The sequence below is a fragment of the Leptonychotes weddellii genome, chromosome 3, assembly GCF_054177405.1.
Source record: "Leptonychotes weddellii isolate Sample4059 chromosome 3, ASM5417740v2, whole genome shotgun sequence".
In the NCBI taxonomy this organism is placed as follows: Eukaryota; Metazoa; Chordata; class Mammalia; order Carnivora; family Phocidae; genus Leptonychotes; species Leptonychotes weddellii.
Window position 1 is genome coordinate 127834060 of NC_138371.1, and position 15710 is coordinate 127849769.

General features: G+C 36.8%; 1 protein-coding gene and 1 pseudogene across 1 annotated transcript in view; one reads left to right on the top strand and one right to left on the bottom strand.

Moving 5' to 3' along the window:
* Nucleotides 1-15710, top strand: part of VWA8 (von Willebrand factor A domain containing 8) — a 305881-nt gene that overhangs the window by 77140 nt on the left and 213031 nt on the right. The gene's annotated exons all lie outside the window — the stretch shown is intronic.
* On the bottom strand, nt 2259-2786 carry LOC102729291 (guanine nucleotide-binding protein G(I)/G(S)/G(O) subunit gamma-12 pseudogene; annotated as a pseudogene).

Below are 15710 nucleotides of genomic sequence, written 5' to 3' on the forward strand. Positions count from 1 at the left end.
TTGTTCTTCAGGATTGGTCTGTTTTTCTACTTGCTGGCTTTTCAAAAACAATATAATGGAATGGAGGGATTTCAAAAAATTAATGGTTGCCTTCAACTGATAGAAATCCATCTCAAGAGTCTGTTATTTTTATAACTGAAACTTTGTAAAATACATCTTAGGCTCTCATTTTGACAGAGATGTAGTCAGAAGTTCAGTGCAATGACACTTGCAGTATTTACATTAAGCTCATGACTAGAACTACTTGGAGTGTGTATAGGACAGGACATAGCACAAAGTTATGTATTGAAAAGGCAAGATACGGGCTGGTTTAACTCGATAATCTTTTCAACTTACATATTGTAAAAAACGCAAAGTGCACCTTGAAGTTTAACTGTGCAATTACAGAGTTTCATTTAGAAGAACAGGCTTATGTTGCACAAACTTGCCATTTAAAAGGCCATAGGCTTTATATTTGCTTTTTACAAAAAAGTATCCAAATTTGATATTCAAATCTTTTATAATTTTTTTGAACTATGCACTGGACTGCTTATTTAATTGAAACCATGTACTTCTTAAGTAATAGACAAAATCTTTTGTGTTATCTTAACAAATTTAGTTATCATGAAGTATTTATTAGGTTTCTAAAAAGTAGGAGGCCTTTGGGCATGTGTATAAAAATAAACATTACGATAAAACCAAATCCATTAGCCCAGGGAAGAAAACAAGTGACCAAGGAATCCTACCAAATAAGGAACTCTAGCCTGAGAGGTATTTCATTTACCATCCTTGGTGATCTAAAAACATGGGATCTGTAAGCTTGAAGAGGGAAGGATTTGCAAATTTGGGGATTCTCTGTGGAATAGCTCCAAATTTAAGGACACTATGTAACGAAGTCTGGTACTATTGGTAAGAACACATTGTTATACATGATCATCTCTGTTGGTCAGTACCTTTGTTTTAAATGTACTTTGCAGTAACTCTGATTAGGGGTCTTGGGGCAATTTTTTTTTCTTTTTAATTTTTTTACTTGAGTATAGTTGACACAATGTTATATAGTTTCAGGTGTACAACATAGTGATTCAACTTCTCTTTGTGTTATGCTATGTTCACCCCAAATGTAGCTACCATCTGTCACCCAACAATGCTATAATATCTGACTATATTCCCTATGCTACTATTAATTTCTGGGTATTCATTTTGTATCCTGCAACTTTACTGAATTCATTTATCACTTCTAATAGTTTTTTTGGTGGAATCTTTAGCGTTTTCTACGTATAGTATCATTTCATCTGCAGATAATGGCAGTTTAACTTCTTCTTTATCAATATGGATGCCTCTTACTTCTTTTTCTTGTCTGAGTGCTATGGCTTCAACTTCCAGTACTGTGTTGAATAAAAGTGGTGAGAGGTGGGCATCCTTGTCTTGTTCCTGATCTTAGAGGGAAAGCTCTCAGTTTTTCACCATTGAGTATGATGTTTGCTGTGTTTTTCATATGTGGTCTTTATTATGTTGAGGTATATTCCCTCTAAACCTACTATTTTGAGAGTCTTTATCATGAACAAATGTTGAATTTTGTCAAATGCTTTTTCTGCATCTATTGAGATGATCATGATTTTTATCCTTCATTTTGTTAATGGGTTGTATTGTGTGGATTGATTTGCAAATATTAAATTATCCTTGCATCCCTGGAATAAATTCCACTTGATCACGGTGAGTGATCCATTGAATGTATTGTTGGATATTGCCCTGTAGTTTTCCCTTTTATGGTGTCTTTGTCTGGTTTTGGTATCAGGGTAATTTTAGTGTCATAGAATGTATTTAGAAGCTTTCCTTCCTCTTCCATTTTTTGGAATAGTTTGAGAAGAATGGGTACTAACTCTTTCTTTAAATGTTTGGTAGAATTCACCTATGAATACATCTGGTCCTGGATTATTAATTTTTGGTAGTTCTTTGATTACCAATTCAATTTTGTTACTAGTAATTGGTTTGTTCAGATTTTCTATTTCTTCCTGATTTAGTTTTGGAAGATTGTATGTTTCTAGGAATTTATTCATTTCTTCCTGGTTGTCCAATTTGTTGGCATATAATTTTTCATAGTATTCTCCTATAAACCTTTGTATTTTTGTGGTGTCAGTTGTTCCTTCTCTATTTATTTGGGTCCTTTCTCTCTCTCTCTCTTTTTTTTTTTTTTTTGATGAGTCTGGCTAAGGGTTTATCAATTTTGTTTATCTTTTCAAAGAACCAGCTCTTGGTTTCATTTCTTTTTTTTCTTTTTTTTTTTTTCCCAAGTTAGAGTATTTTAGTTATTAGCAGTGGTTACCAAATAAGCTGAAGGTAAATTTCTTCCAAGTTACTGCTCATAATTTGCTTTGTTGAGAAGAGGCGAGGAGCCATTTCACTGTTCCTCTATAAGATGATGCAAGTTTCTTTATCCTTGAAAGGGTTTTCTGAGGTCAGTATCCCTATCAGCAAAGGGTCGCTTCTGGCGTGCTCCTCACAGTAGGACATGAGGTCCGCTGACGCCTCTGAAACCTTTATTCTCTCGATGGAGGCTTCCATCCTCAACTGTTGCACCGTCCTTCTGGCCTGGGCGATGTTGTTGGTGCTTGCCTTTTTGCTGGACATCTTCAACTGTTGTTTCTACCTGAAACCAGTAAGACTTCCCGTGGCCTACCATTTTCAGCTTGTAAGTGGTGGAATGAATCTGCCGGTGCGCTCCCCCCGCCACCGCCACTGCTGCCAGGGACTCGGTCTCTAAGGGCTCGTGGAGATGGCTCCGACCTCTCCTCCTGCTTCTCCGGGCGCCGGCTTTCATTTATTTTTCTATATTTGGTTATTTATTTTTGGTCTCTGTGTCACTTCTTTCTTTTTTTTTTTAATTTTTTTTTTAAGATTTTATTTATTTATTTGAGAGAGACGGAGAGCATGAGAGACAGAGAGCATGAGCGACAGAGAGCATGAGAGGGAGGAGGTCAGAGGGAGAAGCAGACTACCCGCTGAGCAGGGAGCTCAACGCGGGACTCGATCCCGAGACTCCAGGACCACGACCTGAGCCGAAGGCAGTCGCCCAACCAACTGAGCCACCCAGGCACCCTCTGTGTCATTTATTTCTGATCTGATCTTTATTTTCTCTTTCCTTCTACTCACCATGGGTTGGTTTGTTCTTTTTCTTGTTCATTTAGGTGTGTAAAGTTAGATTGTTTATTTGAGCTTTTTCTTGCTTCTTGAAGTAAGTACATATTGCTGTATATTTCCCTCTTAGAACTGTTTTCACAATTTTGGACCATTTGTATGTAGGTCATTTGTCTCCCTGTATTTTTTTATTTCTTCTTTGATTTCTTCACTGACCATTGGTTGTTTAGTATTGTTTAGCTTCCACATGTTTGTGTTTTGTCCAGTTTTTTTCTTGTGATTGATTTCTTGTTTCATACCGCTGTGGTCAGCAAAGATGCATGGTGTGATTTCGTCTTCTTACATTTATTGAGACTTGTTTTATGGCCTAACATGTGATCTGTTCTGGAGAATGTCACATGTTTACTTGAAAGGAATGTGTCATCTGTTGGTTTTGGATGGAATGTTCTGTATATATCTGTTAAGTTCATTTGCTCTAATGTGTCATTCAAAGACACTGTTTCCTTATTGATTTTCCTTACATCCAATGATGTAGATTGGGTGTTAAAGTCCCCTACTATTATTGTATTGCCATTAATTTCTCCCTTTGTATTCAGTAATATTTGTTTGATGTGTTCAGGTGCTTCAGTGTTGGGTGCAGAGATATTTACAGTTGTTATATCTTTTTGTTGGAGTGAGCCCTTTATCATTTTGTAATGCCCTTCTTTATCTCTTGTTACAGTCTTTGTTTTAAAATCTGTTTAGTCTGATACAAGTATTGCTACCCTGGCCTTTTTTTTTTTTTTTTTTAATGTCCATTTGCATGGTAAATGTTTTTCTATCCCTTCACTTTCATTTTGTATGTGTCTTCATGTCTCTTCATGTCTGAGGTGAGTTTCCTATAGGCAGTATATAGGTCTTTTTTTTTTTTTTTTTTTTAATCTGTTGTGCTACCCTGTGTCTTTTGATTGGAGCATTTAGGCCATTTATGTTTAATTATTGATAGGTATATACCTATTGCCATTTTGTTCATTGTTTTCTGGTCATTTTTATAGTTCTCTGTTCTTTGCACTCTTTCTTTGTGATGAATTTCTGTAGTGTGGTGTTTGGATTTCTTTCTCTTTGTGTGTTTTTTTTTTTTTTGTATATATTATAGTTTTGGATTTGTGGTTACCATAGGTTCATTTATAACATCCTAAATATATAGCAGTCTATGTTAAGTTGATGGTCATTTAAGCTCAAATACATTCTAAAAAAAACCCTTTTTTTATTCCTTCCTCCATGTTTCATGTATGTGCTATTACACTTTATATCTTTTTATTCATAATTTTCTTATGAAAATTAATTATGGCCACTTATTTTCCACCTTTAAGTCCTTAGGGCAGTCTTTTAAGAGTCCTCAGGATTTTATAGTCATCAAAGATCATGGCAAGAATGAGGAGTTTGCTAGAGGTTAATGAGATTAGTGATGATGTTATATATTTATATTCTTTTATGAGGAATATGTCAAAGTCAAAAAAGAAAAGAAAGAAGGATATAATTTTGATTTGATTTGGAATTCACAATTTTTGTATGTACAGTGTATTTTGCAAACATATTTTATTCTTGGAAATAAAAAGTAAATACATCCTCTCAGCTTTATTGTCTAGTTGCATTTGGTGATTCTGAAATGCTTTGTTTTTCTTTTTTTCCCTGTTAAAAAAATGCAACTACTCAGGATCCAAACCCTTTCTGAATGTGTAGAACTTTTATTGGTGATTTATAAGCCAGTCTCATAGTAGAAACAGGGCTTTCTGAGGTATTTGAAATGAAAGCCATTTGACAAAACCATAGAGACAGTCAAAAAGGACAGCAGGGCATCTGGGTGGCTCAGTTGGTTAAACATCTGCCTTTGACAGAGGTCATGATCCCAGGGTTCTGGGATGAAGTCCCGCATTGGGCTCCCTGCTCAGCGGGAAGCCTGCTTCTCCCTCTGCCCCTTTTCCCCACTTGTGCAAACTGCTCTCTCTCTCAAAAATAAATAAATAAAATCTTAAAAAAGAAAAAAGGACAGCAAAGGGAAAGGTATTCTTTAACAGAGTTCATTTAGTGCTTCTGGGGCCTCAGAGCTGAAGTAGCTTGGACCTTAAGAATGTAGAAGCTGGGGCACCTGGGTGGCTCAGTCGGTTAAGCGTCTGCCTTCGGCTCAGGTCATGATCCCAGGGTCCTGGGATCGAGCCCCGCATCAGGCTCCCTGCCCAGCGGGAAGCCTGCTTCTCCCTCTCCCACTCTCCCTGCTTGTGTTCCCTCTCTCGCTGTGTCTCTCTCTGTCAAATAAATAAAATCTTAAAAAAAAAAAAAAGAATGTAGAAGCTGCCACATTCCTGATTTTATACTCTATGGACTACTGTTAAGAGATTAACAATCTGAAGAGGGTCTTTGGCCAGTCCCAGCTCCTGTGATGCTTCCTTTGGTTCCTTTAAACTCTTCCGGGATTAGGTAGCTGTGGGCAGACAGCCTCTGCCCAGGAGCGGAGTGATGTCCATTATGCCCTCACATAGGTGGGAAGGTGAGCAAGGTGAGGTTGCTACCTTCACCAGCCTATTTCTTGAACCTTAGCAAGCCTCTTTCTGTGCTGCTTCAGGCAGGAGACTCCACATTTATCCTTAATGACCCTCCTTGAATCCATCAGCTCTTCCGTATCTCCCACCTAATGAGAAGTGTTCAGCTCCCTGCTGCACAGTGTCTGCCAATGGGGATTAATTCAGAGAGAGCAGCTTTAGTTTTGTTAGAAAAGTGCCAAAGGGGACACATTAAGTTGATCAAAAGAGTTGTTAAGCAATGCAGCCATGACACACTTCTTAGCCTTCTCCCCATCTACCCTAACCCCCACAGCCAGTTAGTAGTCTAGCATCATTTGCTTTTTGTAGGATCTACTATAACTATGAACATCTCCAGTAGCTCTAACCCACTATCTCTAGACCTATTGTTGACAATTTGGTGGAAAATGTATTTGGCATATGGAACTTTACTTAGGATTTTTAAGAACACATCAGTTATGTTGGTTGAATATTTGTAGATACTTCTTTCTCTCTCAGTCTCTCTCTCTTTTGTTTTGGTAAGAACACTGAAATTCTCTCTTAGCAAATATCAATTATATAATACTATAGTCTTCACATTTTACATTGTATCTTCAGATCTTTTTTTCCCCAAGATTTTATTTATTTGAGAGAGAGAGAGAGCACCAGCAGGGTGAGGGGAGGGGCAGAGGGAAAGGAAGAAGCAGACTTTTTCAGGGAGCCCAGCATGGGGCTCGATCTTAGGACCCTGAGATCATGATTTGAGCTGAAGGCAGACACTTAACTGACTGAGCCACTCAGGTGCCCGGTCTTACTCATCTTATACCTGAAAGTTTGTACCATTTTACCATATTTCCCTTACCTCCCAGCCCCTGACAACCAAACCACTTTTCTACTCTGTTCCTAAGAGTTTGACTTCTTTTTTTTTTTTTTTTTAGATTCCACATGTGATACCATAGAGTATTTATTTTTCTTTGTTTGGCTTATTTCACTTAGCATAGTACCCTCGGGGCCCATCCATGTTGTCACAAATGGCAGGACTTCCTGCTTTCTCATGGCTGAATAATATTCCATTATATGTATAAAAAACATTTTCTTTATCCATTAATCCATGGATGGACACCTCATAGGTTGTTTCCTATAGGACAACCTCATAGGTTGTTTCCTTTATCTTGGCTTTTGTTAATAGTGTTGCAATGAACACAGGAGTACAGATTTCTCTTTAATATCCTGTTTTCATTTTATTTGGGTATATACCTAGAAGTGGGATTGCTGGACCATATGGTAGTTATATTTTGAATATTTTGAGGAACCTTCATACTGTTTCCATTGTGGCAATACCAGTTTATATTCCCACCAACAGTGCACAAGTGTTCTCTTTTCTCCTCATACTTACCAACATTTGTTATCTCTTGTCTTTCTGATAATAGCAGGTGTGAGGTGATCTCATTGAGGTTTGATTTGCATTTCCAGATTAGTGATGCTGAGCACCTTTTCTTGTAACCTGTTGGCCATTTAGAAAAATGTCTATTCAGGTCCCCATTTTTAAATCAGATTGTTTTTTTCCTATGGAGTTGTATGAGTTTCTTATATATTTTGGATATTAACCCCTTATCAGATATGATTTACAAATATTTTTTCTCATTCAGTAGGTTGCCTTTTTATTTTGTTGGTTTTCTTTGCTGTGCAGAAGCTTTTTCTTTTTCTTTTGATGTAGTCCCACTTGTTTATTTTTGGGTGTGTTGCCTTTGCTTTTGGTCACACTCAAAAAATCCAAGGACAATGTCAAGGAGCTTACTGTCTATATTTTCTTCTAGGAGTTTTGTGGTTTCCGGTCTTAACATTCAAGTCTTCAATCCATTTTGAGTTGATTTTTTGTGTCTGGTGTAAGATAGAGGTCCAGTTTTTGCATATGGCTCTACAGTTTTCCTCATACCATTTATTGAAGAGAATATCCCTTCCCCAATGTATGTTCTTGACTCCTTTGTCATAAATTTGTTAACCATGTATGTGTGGGTTTATTTCTGGGCTCCCTGTTCTATTCCATTGATCTATGTGTGTGTTTTTATGCCAATATCATACAGTTTTTATTACTACAGTTTTGTGATACAGTTTGAAATCAGGTAATGCGATGCCTCCAACTTTGTTCTTTCTCAAGACCTTTTGGCTATTCAGTGCCTTTTGTGGTTCCATATAAGTTTTAGGATTGTTTGCTCCATTTCTGTGAAAAATGCCATTGGAATTTTGATAGGGATTACATTGAATCTGTAGATTGCTTTAGGCTTTGGAACTTTTTAATAATACTAATTCTTTCAGCTCATGAGCACGGACTATCTTTCCATTTAATTGTGTCTTCTTCACTTCCTTTCATTAATATCTTACAGTTTTCAGTTTATTTATTTTAAAATTTATCTCTTGGTGAAAATATTAAATATCTACTCTTTTGTAGATATTTAACTGGTAGATATGAAACAAGTGTAGATACTTAATTAGAAGATGTTGTATCCCATAATCTATTCTCTAAAGAATGGTGGAAGTAGGGGCGCCTGGGTGGCTCAGTCGTTAAGCATCTGCCTTGAGCTCAGGTCATGATCCCAGGGTCCTGGGATCGAGCCCCGCATCGGGCTCCCTGCTCCGCGGGGAGCCTGCTTCTCCCTCTCCCACTCCCCCTGCTTGTGTTCCCTCTCTTGCTGTGTCTCTCTGTCAAATAAATAAAAATCTAAAAAAAAGAATGGTGGAAGTAAATCAGATCATGTCATTTTCCTGTTTAGAATCTGTCAATAGTTTCCTATCATACATAGAATATGGTTAAGAACGCCTTAGCCTGGCTTATGAGCCCTCCATCAATGCTTTTCAACCTTGGTTGCCTACTAGAATCACCCAGGGAACTCTGAAAAACTTCCAGTGTCGAGGCCCTATCACCAGGCGGTCTGAAGTAGTTGGTCGGAGTGAAACCCAGACTTCAGTATTTTTCCAAAAGCTACTTGGTAGTTCTAACAGACAGCCAGGGTTGAGAACCACTGTCCATGCCTGCCTCTCCAGGCTTCTCTTTCCCTGCTGGACCCTCTGCTAATTATGCTTCAGCCTCACTGGCTACTTTCAGTCCCTTAAACCCGTCTAGCTGCTTCTCCTTCAGGGCTTTTGCACAGGCTGTTACCTCAGCCTTAAATACTCTCACCCCTGATCTTCACATGGCCTCTCGTCTGTCAAATTGCAACTTAAATATACTTAGAGAAAGCATCCTTGACCCACCAAGTCATTTGCTATCACATTACCCGATATTTTCTGTAGAGCACTGACCCCCTACGTGATCTTTTTTCTTACTCGTGTTTCCTCCCTCCCTTCCTTCCTTCTCGTCCTCTGTCCCCTTTCCTATGTCTATTTTTGTTCTCTTCCCCCCTGGAATGTAAGGACCATGTTTATCTGTTCCACTGCTGTACCCTCAGCTCCTGGAACAGTGACTTGCATGTAATAAGCAGTCAATATATGAAGGAGTGGATAAATAATTTTGAAAAATATACATTATTTTTAAAGGACTGGCTCATATCTGACCTTTGTCAGCTTTTCTTTACTAATCCCTACTTGTTTCTGTATTATCTTTAAATCCTAAAACAAGGGGCACCCTGGGTGGCTCAGTAGTTAAGCCTCTGCCTTCAGCTCAGGTCATGATCCCAGGGTCCTAGGATCGAGCCCCACATCAGGCTCCCTGCTCTGCGGGAAGCCTGCTTCTCCCTCTCCCACTCCCCTTGCTTGTGTTCCCTCTCTTGCTGTGTCTCTCTCTGTCAAATAAATATATAATATCTTTAAAAAAAAATAAATCCTAAAACAAGAATTTTTTCTGTCATATAGCATTGTCACATGACTTCTATTAATGTCTTGAACTGTTAACTTATTGTTAAATTTAAATTTTAATGTATTTGTATTTTTTTCTTCATTTGGTTCTGATTCAGCTGTTATTTATCAAATACCCACTAGGTGCCAGACATCTCATTTAATTCTAAAGTTGTTTTCCTTACATCATCCATTTATCGCATTATAAGGAAGTGGCAGATTTGGAATTGAAACTCTGCTTTCCTCATACTGTACCTGCTGCTTCCACATTGGCTGACCAGAAGGGGTTTTTTTTAGATTTTTTTTTTTAAATTTATTTAACAGAGATAGAGAGAGCACAAGTAGGCAGAGCGGCAGACAGAGGAAGAGGGAGAAGCAGGCTCTCTGCCGAGCAGGGAGCCCAATGCGGGGCTCGATCCCAGGACCCTGGGATCATGACCTGAGCCGAAGGCAGCTGCTTAACCAACTGAGCCACCCAGGTGCCCCCAGAAGGGGTTTGAGTGGGGCTAAATGAGGCCAAATGCCATATCTGTTTCAGGTGTCTTTACTGAATACCATAGTACTTACAACAACCTTGATTTTATATCTTGTTTCTTGCTTTTAAAAAACTAATTTTAATGTAAGGCAAATATCATTCCAAATATTTAAGCTAGAATTGATTGCAGCTTTCCCACGTGTTCTAACAGAGTCACACACTTGTGATAAAATGCAGCAGAGTTTGCCGTACCATTTGAGTAAAATGTGGTTCTTCAGTTTGTGTGTTGTTGGGGTTCTGCTCAGTAATGTCTCTGCCTTTGACCTTACTTTTGGAAAGTCTTTTCACCCTCTTTCGTAGACTTCATTGTCCATGAACATTTCTGCACAAGCTTTAATAAGTTGGCTTATTTTTAAAGTATTATTATCCTTAGGTTGTGGTTTTTTTGTTGTGGGCAATAGAATCCATCCTGGCTATGTAATACCGAGAGGGACTTACCACTGGGTGTTAGGTAGCTTACAGAATTTCTGGGAGAGACAAGGAACAGTGTTTAGATTTTACCCAGTAAGGAATGACAGAGCAGGAGAGCTTCAGCCATGGCTTTCTAGGAGAACAGGTCCCCTGGAGCTGGTTGCCACCTTCCTCTCATTGCTTGCCGCCACTTTTTTCAGTTCCCAGTTGTGTATATGTGAGAATGCTAGTAGAACCTGGGTCACCTACAGAACTTTAGTTGCAAAGCATCTGAGAAACAATGTTTCTCATTTTTTAGCCTCTGTAGTACAGGAAGATTAGAAGGGTATTTGATTAGGTATCTTCATTGAATACATAGGACATTTTTTGTACATATACTGACCTTGACTTATGTTTTATTTTGCAACTTAATATTAAGATGTTCTTTTGTTGGATCAGTTGTTAGTAAGACAGGGGGTTTGACTTCTGGTTAGCTTTGGTCAGAAGAATTTTGTTCTGTGTTCATAGAATAAGTGTTTAAGCAGAGCAGATCATCTTGAAGAGATCCCACTGGTTATAATGAAGAGAGCTATAGATGATTCAAAATCAGCTTCTTCCCATCCATAGAAGAGTCATTTAAAACAATCATAGTAGGCTTATGTATACATCACTGTATACATAAAAGAAGCATTTATTATACATGTGACAAGTTAAAAATAGGTCTTTAAGAGAAGAACTTGCAGGAGAAGCATGGAAAAGTTTATAGATAATTTTACAATATGTAAAATGAGAGGCTTCTTTAAGATCGAACATAAATGACACTGAGGAACGTTGGCAGCATGCCTTCCATTCTGTTCACTGAGCATGCTTAGACTGTAAATAATGGCTTCATTTCTATTTGGGGACCTAAAAATTACTAACATTATGTGTTTCTACAATATTTATGCAGTATTCTGCCACTAATAGGTATGGACATAATTAATCCCTTATTGCAAAATCGATGGCTTACATCAGCTAGCCTTGGTGTATTCTTTGTTTCACTTAAGTCTGAGATTTTTTTAATATTTATACTCTACTGGCAGGATATTTTTTGGCAGGATATTTTTGCTTATTTGAGCGAAACTTACTTGAGATCGACCTGGAAAGCCCATAGAATTACAGCTAGTTTCTATTGGGAGAAAAAAAATCATTAATAATACTTAGCCCAATCAAAAAAAATTTGAGTGCCCACAGTGTATATTTTTGATTCAGAAATAAGAAAGTGAAGAATCATATCCACCTAGAGATATAATTACTGTTAGCTAAAGCATCTTTATTTTAATCTTTTACACATGTATACAAAGATCTTTTTAAACAACAATGGAGACTAGCTGTGTTTGGGGGCAGTTTGGAGAGTGGTAACACCGTAGTCACTACTTTCTCACTCTTCTCAAAGAACTTGATTGAGAAACAGCATTTGTGGAGGGCAGCCTGAGAGGTGTGCCATTGGTACATTCCTATATTAACTCTCCAGTGTATCCATGTCCTGATTCATCCAAGCTAGTTCCTTCACTGTGGAATTTCTTTTACTGAAATTTGGTGCTGTATTTATTGTAATAATATTTTTGAGGACAACCCAGATCCTCTGCTTATTAGCTGTGTGTCCTTCTTTGGGTAAGTTAACCCCTTCATACCTCAGTTTTCTCATCTGTAGGATGAAGGCAGTAATTGTACTCGTCTCTTAAGGTTATAAGGATTACATGAATTAATTTATGTAGAGTACTTGGCACCTAGTAAACTCTCCATTAAGTATTAGTGGCTGTAATTATTGTTACTTCTGTTTTTAACTCCTTAACACACTGTACTTTATATGATGACCTGACCCATGGAACAAATTTTTCTGTATCTCGTCATTAAAAATTAAGGTGCTGCTTCTTTTTTTGGTGTCAATGCTGTGCTTATTATGACTTACATAACTTGTTTTATGTTACTCTTTTTTGTGTGTTAGTAAAAAGATTAGATTCACATTTTAAATTCTTCTTATAATACATATTTTATGTATTATCTTTACCTTTCTTCATTTCATCTTCCCTTGTTTAGTTGTCTTTCTCCACTTATTTCAAATTTTATAATGTTATACTATACATATTTTTGCAAGCCAACTCAAATACTTCCTGAAATTCTTCTGGGTTCATATATGTAGTGGAAAAGTGTATGTTTAATCTAATTAAGGTCATATTCTTAATAGATTTTGATATCCTCCATTTACTATAGTAATATAAATTGTCCACAAGAAAAATTATATATGCTTTATGCTGAAAAATTTTACTGTCTTATCAATATTCATATTTAAAGAGACGTAGCTCAGATTTCTTTATATGCTAAAAACTCACTATAATATTTTCACTTATCTTTCTGAATGATATTATGCTTTGGAAAACTAATTCTAGCCTTATTCTAGCCCCTTGACACACAAGATGCTTATTGAACTTATCTCATCAAACTAATGACTTAACATCCAGGTTTCTCAAGGAAATGTCAGAAAAATTAGCATGTCATTCAAAGGTACTAAAAACCTGTAAGATATATAATTACTTTAGGCTCAGATCTATGTTTTCTGATACATTTCATGCAGCCATGCTTCTCACTTTAATAGGACTTTTTTTTTCAGTAGGGTTTCTCCATTGCAAATCAAAAGAGCAAAATTACAAAAAATAAAAATAAAGAAAATAAAAGAGCAAAATTCCAAATGTCACTGAATCTTAAGAGATCTTAAGTGAATCTTAAGTGTTTTCCAGGGATCTGAATGAGAAGGTGAGGTGTTCAAGGTTAGACAATGGTAGTGCTAAAGGAACTTGGTTTCATGTCCTGTTGTTTTAAAATTTTTAAGGAAATACAGAAAGAGGAAATGGTTCAGGCTCTATGATATCATTAGTACTATTTTTATTCTCTTAAGTTCAGAAGTTTCATGGATAAGAAAAATATATGCAAAAATTGGGATATTCATCGTTTTTTATTTTTATTAGTGTACTTTCAAAATAATCATATGGAGTATGCACACTCTTTTTTTTAATTTTGCCCCTCCACTTGCTTTAGGGATGCATGTGTAGGCAGGAAGAATAAAGAAATGATATGTTTTTAACAATTTCATGATACAGTGTATGTTAAAATAAATACCGATATTACAACAATTTCACAGTACTAAAATCCAAGTATTCTATAGACGGAGATGCTGTTACTCTATTTTAAAGATTAACTTATTATTGAAATTAATTCATATCACTGACTTTCAGACTGTGCTGAAAAAACTCTGTCAATAATTAGGTTTGATTAGGTTCAGTTGCACAGAAGTTCAGTTTTATTTTGGTGTTCTTCACTCCTACACAATCAAAAATAATTTCTGATTTTAATTAATATTATGGAAAGTGGGGGCAATTATCTCCTGAAGGAAAAGCTGGAATCTTCATCTTTTCTTCCCATATAGGAATTTAATTATGAAAACTAGCAGCTTGTATTAAAAGGAATGCTTTTTTCTTTCTCTAAGGAGGGTTTTTATTTTAATGTGAACTCATACTAGAAGTGAAGAATGACTCTTTTTTACCATGAGAGTATGAAAGAGTTTAGGTGGTAAAACTGGACTGAACTAGTCTTATAAGAAATGCCAGGTGTTTTCCATTTTTTATTCCTGTGAGGATTGAAGAAAGGGGGAACATTCCTGCTCTGTAGTTGTAGTTGTCGTTAGCAGCTCTGAGCTCTGTTGATCTGTTAGTCATTGTTGTGTGGCAACAAATAATCATGCTTTACTTCAGTCAGAATAAGGGAATCTCTAACTGCTAGGTTGTAGAAGAGTCGTCCTGTGTCCTGGTTGTCTTTCTCATCATCTTTCCTGGTAAATATTTACTCATTTGGATGAGGCAGCTATTGTGGACAGTGTGTGCATTAACAAGATATGAAAGAATTTTGGAATCATCACCCAGTGAAGTAGTGCTTTCTCGTAGCGTGCGTTAGAACGGTGATTCAGGATGTCTTGGTATGAGAGTAAGGAATTTTCTCTGTTGAAATTTTTTTTGAAATGTTACCAGTTGCTAGCCTCAGCTCCTTGTGAGTCTGAACCTCTCATGCCAGAGTCACATTCCTCATCTTCTTTTCCTGGGCCCACGCAAAGGACTCCAGAGCTAAAGTGGGTCAGGATACCATATATTTTCAGTGTCAAGCTGGCATTTTCAAAATCAACACCCATTCATTTCTTTAAAAATACAATATCAATGGGATACTTTCTTCATGTTACCTCCTCTCCGAATACCAATAGGAATACTTGAAGGAAACAAGGCTTACTCTTCCGTCTTCTTTCTTCCATTTTTTTCACCTTTTAATTTATACTGTTTTGTTATACATCTCATATATCCTCATGTAATCTCATAATTCCTACTAGAATAAGAGAGGGGTATAAACAAATAGGATGAGACCAAATTTCACACTGAGTTAACGTTTCTTTTTTAAAGTAGTGTTTCCCATCTAAGGGATATTTAATTTATCATCTATGTAATTAATGTCTAATAAAATCCAGGTGGTAAGCCCCATCTTGGGTCTATTGAATCCAGATCTTGGGGTGATGGGGCCTATGCTAATGTATTTTCCAAAAGTTCCCCCAGCTATTTCCGGTATATATCTTTGATTTAGAACTGCTGTGTTTAAAGCATGTTTTCTGTTTGCTTTATTCTCTAGAACAATATATGATGTAACTCTATAGTGAATATTTTTCTGAAATAATTACTACCAAGAGTTTTCTTTAAATTTACCTGTTTTTATATTAATTTAAAAAAGGTTTGTGTGTGTGTATTAGGTTTTTTTTCATAATTTAATTATGAAAATGACCCACAAACATTTATTTTGATTTGTCCTATTTTTCTTGCACAGGGATTCCTTTCCTTTTTTTTTTTTTTTTTAAGATTTTATTTATTTATTTGAGAGAGAGAGAGAGCAGGAACAGGGGGAGCGGCACAAGGTGAGGGAGAAGTAGACTCCCCACTGACCAGGGAGCCCAAGGTGGGGCTTGATCCCAGGACCCCAGGATCATGACCTAAGCCGAAGGCAGAGGCTTAACCAACTGAGCCACCCAGGTGCCCCTCTTTTCCTGTTCTTATATTGCATACCCATGAATAGGAATGAGCTCATTCTCACCATAAACCATCTCAGTAAACACTGATGATGGTGCTCAATTTAGTATTGCAACTATCATTGGCAGCTTAGAATGCCATGCTCATATAGTTTGCATAGAATTTAAAGTTCATAGTTTAAAAATTAAAATTAATGAGTTAAGCCAA